At 34.9% G+C, this 7,848-nt stretch overlaps 1 pseudogene; it reads right to left on the bottom strand.

Annotated features, from left to right (window-relative positions):
• Positions 1-4,292: 4,292 nt before the first annotated feature.
• On the bottom strand, positions 4,293-4,685 carry LOC123230845 (annotated as a pseudogene).
• Positions 4,686-7,848: the final 3,163 nt, after the last annotated feature.

Genomic DNA, 7,848 nt, shown 5'->3' with positions numbered 1-7,848 from the left:
GTGAATACTGAATGAGCTTAGTATATATAGTTGTTATGTCTTCTGATGATATATACTATACTTTTCTTTTAAGGAGATTTCTGTTTGGTTTTCTGAATAAGTTTCTGTTGACCCATGAAACTGCGCCAGTAAGTTTTGTTCTTTCATAATATGCTGAAATAAATACTTGAAAAGATCACCAAATCACAGGATTCAGATCTGGAGAGAATCTTAGAGATTTGACTGTTTATAGAGAGGCAGCCCAGTGCAAGAGTACCTATTTTCAAGTCCCAGCTTTTCTACTTGCTACCCGTGTGTCTTGGCAAATGATTTAATCTTTCTGTACCTCAGTTTCCTTATCTTTATACAAGATATATGTGATAAATGACTCCTAAAACCTTTTCTGTCTATAAATCTATGATCCTATGAATCTTCAGATTTGACAGTCCACTACCAGCAAGTCTAGTGCACAGAGACCAAAATACCATGCAAATGTATACAGTAACACAGCTTGGAGCACTCATAAATTCACTTGGCAAACCAACTTGCGTCTGCCATTTCAAAGACTTACCAGAGCTGGCATTTGTGATGCATGTGCACAGTCAGAAATTGTCATTTCCTTTACTCTGAAAACGTGCTGCAGGAAAGCCATCATATACTGTTGTTCATCAGGCAACAGTTGCCTGCTGTGTTACCATTCCAATATCTTCTTATTACACTGACAAATGCAAATTATTCTCAGTCTTCATATATGGATGTGAAATATTAGCTTGTGAAAATCTTTAACTAATTAGTGAATTTAAATTTCTGAATTCACGTGTACAGTTTCATTTCCTAGCAGGTTTGCCCACTCCCATGGGATGCATGTAGTCTCCTGGGGGTGCAGAGGTAAGGGCCTTGAGTACTAGCTGAATTCTGCTGCTACTTTGGGACATAAGTAATCTGGGTTTGTCTTGTTCATTTTCACACTCAAGAGTTAGTTATCTAGTTTGTCTGATTACCTATGAACAAGTTTCCTCTGTTACTTAGAGTCTTAGAGTATAATATAAGGAACTCATGATTGGGAACAGAAGGTGAGAGAGAGAGGAAGAGAGATAGGATAGTTGAACACACTAAGTCCAAATACCAAATATAGATTTTTAATTAATTTTTTGTTTTAATCCTACTTCTGACCTATATATAATTGCTCCACTTAAGAATATTTGTATTCTTGATGTAGCTGAGAATCATTATAATACTAATTCTGTGGAAAGAGACAGTTCAGTGCAGTGGATAGAGAGAACTGGTTTTGAAATCAAGAAGCTCTGAATTCAAGTTCTGACTCAGTCAGGTATTGATTGTGTGATCTTGGGCAAGTCATTTAATCATTCATTGCCCTAAGAAAGACTCTAAAATCATAAATTTCAGAACTAGAGCTGATTTGCATTGACAAAATGATTATCCTTACTGATAGTTCCGTATATCAATTAAATTAGTGCCAGTTCTTCTCCGTCTTCCAAAATCCTCCAAATCCAACCAAATGAAAATAATTGCAATAATAACACTCAAAAAAAACTTCAATGGATTTTAAAATCTTTTCTTTATATGTGAGGGTTTAGTTGTAATTCTTCCACACCTTTTTATCCAGTGTAATTCTTAGATTATAATTCTTACATGTCTTTTTTGTCCTTGATTAAAGATTTATAGAATTTTAATAGAATTTATAGAATACTACAGACCTTCCTTTGATTCTTTTTATTGTATAAAACAATAGACTGAAAATAAGAATAGTATACATTTATATAATGGTTTCCAGTTCTTAAAGGAGTTTCATATAGTGGAGTTTTGATTAGTTGATCTCTAAGGTCCCTGCTAGCACTAAAAGACTCTAAAATTATGGCTTTATATAATAATGCTAGTAACAACTCTGTGAGTTAAGCAAGGCAGAAGTTACGATCATCATTTTACAGATAGAGAATTCAAGGCTCAGAGTTTTGAAATGAGTGGCCCAAAGTCCTATGCTGGGACTTAGGAGAGCTAGGTCTAGATTTGAGATGTTTTAATTCTCCACCCAATGTTCTTTGTGTCATATTGCGGAGAGTCTGTATGGCTGTTTCTTTGGGGATTTTGAGGATTTGAAGCTATATTATATTTTATAGAAGTGTGGTAATGGCAACCTTGCTCATGCCCTCTATTTGTTGTGTCAGCATTATTAGGGAAAACTGTCTTATTAACTAGAAATAATTAATTACTTAACTGATATTGTGTCCACTCTGCAAGAACATTATAATGACTATTTCACTTGGTAACCGCATCTAGTTTTGCTGCCATTAGCTCATTATATTTTGAGCTGTATTGCTGACTTTTTATCTGGGGTCAGTAAAAACATGGCAAAAATTTTCTATATATTTTTTCTGCATTTGAATTTAAATCCATAAGGGATATGTGTTTCCTTATAATTGCATTTTACAAGCTAAAATCTTTTAAGCATCAGGAGACTTATTAATTAGAATAGAAATACATGGCACAGAGTTATATACTGTCAGTGGGTGGAAGGTCATGGTGATGGTAGTGTGCATGTGCATGTGTTTGTGAAATTTTTGACCAATATTTCAGCTACAGGATTCAGCAATTATATAAGAAAAGACAGATTCAGAGACTAGTCCTAAAATAGCCAGATTCCCACTGCTGCCTAAGGGTTATCCTTTTATGATATAAAATATCATATGTATGTGTTCATAAAAGGCATTCTTGGAGAAAAGGGAAATAGCTGCCTACTTCAAAGTATGTTTCTATGTAGAGTCAGGATAATAAAATTAATTAAAGGTATGCATGTGGGTGTTTATGTGTGTATACAAAGTAAGGGGTAGCTATAGATGCTTGTTACAGGGATATATTTAGATAAATATATCCTTTACATGTAGAACGGAAAGGACTTTCTTCTAATCTTTCTCTGTTGAAATCGTTCCATTACTTAATAAACCAAATAATGTGCAAATTCTTCCCTTCATGCTCAGACTTCTTATGGACTTTCTCGAGGACCTTTTCTTTCCAATTAACTCAATCTATCTTTTATTATATCAAAGGTAGGGTAGGCTATCTTATCCAACTCCCTCATTTATAGATGAAGAAACTGAAGCTTAGAGAAGTTTAGTGAAAGGCAGTAAGCATCAGCTCCACAATTTGGATCCAGGGACCCTCACTGCATGTCTATCATTCTTTACATTATAGTATGCCAAAAATAAAAATGGACACATTCTTCTCTTCTCCTGCCACTCCTATACCCTAGTCATTATTAGATGGTCAGCTCCCTGAGAATGTACCTCTGACATTCTTTCTATCTTTCCATCATCTTTTGGGTTGTCATTTTATTTTATTTTTATTTTATTTTTTTGTGAAGCATTCTTTATTTCTTTGCATCTTGGAACAGGTGATTGAATAATGGTACAAAATAAGACATACATTTTTTTTCAGACATGGCCAATATATTGATTTGTTTGCTTGGCAACAGCTATTTGTTACAAGGAAGGCCTTCCCTTTAGTAGGGATGGAATCTGAATAATTATCATAATGATGCAAGAAAAAAAGATTATCATTGAAACATTTTATGTTTTAAGATATCCAGAAAGGAGCAGAAGTTCAAAAAGAGACAAAGACAAGCAGAGAAGTTTTCTTACTATCATATTAAATATAAAACATACAATCAATCAATATTTTCATTAAGCGCCTACTATTATATGCGCCAGGCATAAACATATATAAACTATACATCATAATTTAATTACAACTCTCTTTTCTATTCTTAATATTAAAATGTTCATTTTTGACATCATAAGAAAAAACATTCCATTTTACAGATAAGCTCTGAGAAATTACATGATTTATCTATGACTTATAAAGCTAGTAAGTATCAGAACTGAAAGAACAAAAAAACTCAGTTTTTTTGACTTCGAGAGTTCAGTTCTTTTTCTAATCTATGTAAGGTTGTCTTTATAATCTCTAAACTGTCACCAAAAATTCAATATATAAACAGGTTAAAGTAATTTTATTTTAACATTTGCTAACAGAAAGGTTTTGATTTTCCATAAGAGACCAAGTCAATATGTTAAAAGACTAACTGAGTTGACCATACATTCAAAAAACTAATGCAGTTCAAGGACTGTATTTCATGGGGAAAAAGTCACTTTAAACTTAAATTATACTCAACAATCATGTTCTATTCATAGAATATTTTTTAAACAAAGCTTATGTTTTGTGATTATTAAATACATTTTTTTAAAATACCAAAATTCTTACATGCAGAAAATTGTTCTGGTTTCAGTGTATAACTGGTTTCAGTGGTGGTGATGTTGTGTAAACTGAAGTCCACAATAGCCACAAGTCCCAGTTTTAGTCTCTTTGTCCAAGTTTATATATACTTTTGGATGACCCAGAGTTCCTCCTCCACCATCACATGATATCACTCGACTTTCCACTTTGCATACTGGTTGCTCTGCTATCAAATCAATTGCAAAGTTTTAATTTACTTCTTTCTGGAGACCAACAAAGTGAATCCTCCTGTAATCATCTTCATCATAAACCTGGCCTGTGTGGGTAATTTTCTCCCTTGTGGGCAACACCTGCACACCAAAACATCTGGCAGCCACAGGGAAGCCCCGTCTGGCCCCGAGGCTGTGGCCCAGAAAGTGGCCGAAGGTCACAAACGCCACTGCCGCAGATGCCGCCATCTTTCCCCTGGGTTGTCATTTTAATTGCAAGGAACCTCTCAGAGGATAGCGCAAGTTCCTAAGAAGCTATGTGACCATGAGCCTTGTTTCACTCAGGGTATTTCACCCTCCTTCTTCTGATATTCAAGATCTGGAACACTGATGAGATTCCCCACTTGAAACCCCTGAGACTTTCCCCTTTCTAAGCAGATGGGAGCTGACAAAGAATGCTGAGGAGTTGTTTCCAGAACTAGGAAAGAAGGCTTGGGATAAAAGAAGAAATGCCGCAGGGAGCCAGGTTTGACATCTTTCTTGCCCATTTGCTGTGCCAAGCGAGAAAGAACACAGCTTTCCACAGTGCTCCTCTGTTCCTGTACTGACCCTCTGCTGTGACTATCTGTTTCCAGTCTCCAGGGGTCATACAATGACCTCTGAGAAACCCTACATAATTCTTCTGACATAATGGTGTTCTAGAATATATAGCCATATGGCATCACTAGCAGAATATTGTTAGAGAGATGAGCTTTTTTAGAAATGAGCTATTTAGCAACATTCAAAGTACTATATAATTTCCCAAATGCCATTTACTGACTTTCTCCTTGGAATTTCTCTTGAATTATAGACCCAGATCATTATCTATCTGGAGTGCCTGTCTAATTATGCCAAGGGAAATACTTCAGGGATAGATGATTTCATCCTCATACACATTTTTACCCCAGATATAGATTGTAGTTCCCTTACAACTCGGTAGCTGTTTACTGAGAGTTATTGTAGATGAAATCGTTGTCACCCTATAGCTGACCCAGTGGTAAGTCTTTCTGAACTTCTCATTTGGTCCTTGAGGAACATACATATAACCTTTTGCCAAGTCCAAACTTGAAATCTTCTGCTTATGCTTTCAGTGATCCAAAATGGAAGACAAATTGTGTGTATGAGTGAATGAAGAAACATTAAGTACTTATTGTTTAGCCACTGTACTGAGTCATATGTATTTTAATTATATAAATGTGTATGCTATTTCTTTTTAACCCACTTTTTAACAAAGTTTAAAAAGTTTTAAAAAGTTTAACAAAACTTTTTAACCAGTTTTGAAGAACTAAATTATTCAGTTTCCAAGTAATTTTGAATTTGCTTCTTCATGATCCCTCATTAATTAAATTTTTATTGCATTATGATCTGAAAAATTCACATTCATTATTTCTGCTTTCCTGCATTTGTTTGCAATGTTTTATGCCCTAGTACATAGTACAATCTTTGTATATGTACTATGTGCTGCTGAAAAGAAGGTATATTCATTTTTATCCCTGTTCAGTTTTCTCCAGATATCTATTAATTCAATTTTTTCCTAACATTTCATTCACTTCCCTTACTTCTTTCTTACTTATTTTTTTGGTTCAATTCATCTAGTTCTGATAGGAGAAATTTGAGGTCCCCCACTAGTATGGTTTTTATATCAATTTCTTCCTTAATTTCCTTCAGTTTCTCCTTTAGAAATCTGGATTCAATACATTTGGTGCATTAATGTACTGATATTTCTTCTTTGCTTACAGTACCTTTTACAAAGATGTAATTTCCTTCCTTATCTCTTTTAATCTGATCAATTTTTACTTTAATTTTGTCTGATATCATGATTGCTACTCCTGCCTTTTTTACTTTAGATGTTGCATAATAAATTCTGCTCTAGCCTTTTATCTTTAATCTGTGTGTGCCACCCTGCCTCATATGTGTTTCTGGTTAGCAACATATAGTAGGATTCTGGTTTTTAATCCATTCTGTTATTCACTTCCTTTTTATGGGTGATTCTATTTCTTTTGAAAGTAGTTTTTGTCTTCAAAGACCTTATAAGGGAATAATGTTATGAGCAAAGAAGTCAGAAGGATGGTGAGTGAAATAATAGAACAATTGACTGGCATATCCTTTGTAGGAATAGAAGTGTTGATCTGATTATTGTTCTCAGAGTTAGGGGCAGAATTGTATTTTATACATATACACAAGCACATATATCTGTTTTGGAGTCCTTCAGAGCTGACTAATGGACAATAACTCATTTATATAGAACTTCAAGGTTTAAAAATATGTTTCTCAAAAAACAAATCTTGAGAGAAAGAAAACAGAAGTATTATTTTCTCTGCATTACAGATTCAGAGACTGAAACATAGAGAAGTTATGTTATTTGTTTAGGAACACAAAGCTTTAAGTTTGGCTGAGGTCTTTTGACTCCTAATACCTGAAGGTGGGGGTGGCAACCTGCCATAGGCTAGGATTGAGAATCCTCCATGGGCTAGGTTTGAGAATCCTCCATGGTGCAGGATGTGGACTACTTGGATGATGGGTAAGGAGAAAGTCTGAGAACAGTATTCTGGTCTTTCAAAGGTTTAGTTTTTCATATGAGTGTGAAGGTGAGGGAAGAGAAATGAAAGGTAGCACTACCAAGATGAAATGGAATTTGAGCAGAGGGCAAACAGATGAGGTTTAAGGATCAGACTAAGGATTCAGCATGGAGAATACAAAGAAGGCCTGAGTTCATGCCATTTACAGACTTTAAGGTTTTTTTTTTGTCAGAGTAGATTGTTTTTATGCTCATCTTTGGGACTCCATTATTATCTTGTAGCTTCTTCTAAATTCATGGCAAATTGCCACACATTGAAGTCTTCTCATCCTTTGTGATTCTTTAATTAGTCAAAAAATCTATCCTGAGCAGACCTCAAGGTACATTCTATTGGAAAAAAAGATAAAAACACAAATAAGCATATACAAGAAATATACCAAGAAAATATCCTTCTTCTATATATTGTCCAAAGAAATCTTGGGTACTGGAGACCATTTTTTTTCATCTTTAAAAAAATAAACACTGTGTGGGAGCAAGAATGGCCCTCAGGCTGGCCATCTGTCATCTTTCACAAGCTACCCTGGCCCACCTACTTTTCTGATTATCCATTTCTTATATAATATCATTTAGGGTTGCCATGGGAATATGGATACTGAAGATGGAAGACTGCTGGTCCAGATAAAAATACCCCCTGAATTCCTCTCTTCAATCTCTCATGTCCAAGCTTGACATAGCTGACTTTGACTGATGAGACAGCTATCTTTACAGGGGAAGGTATAAGCAATATTGGTAATAAGTGAGGGCCAATGATAAAGAGCAGACAAGAGAGGATTCAGTAGGGTTGTGTTAATTACT

The sequence above is a fragment of the Gracilinanus agilis genome, chromosome 1 (genome assembly GCF_016433145.1).
Source record: "Gracilinanus agilis isolate LMUSP501 chromosome 1, AgileGrace, whole genome shotgun sequence".
Lineage (NCBI taxonomy): Eukaryota > Metazoa > Chordata > Mammalia > Didelphimorphia > Didelphidae > Gracilinanus > Gracilinanus agilis.
The sequence above is the reverse complement of the archived record's forward strand: the minus strand, read 5'-3'. Positions and strand labels throughout refer to the sequence as shown.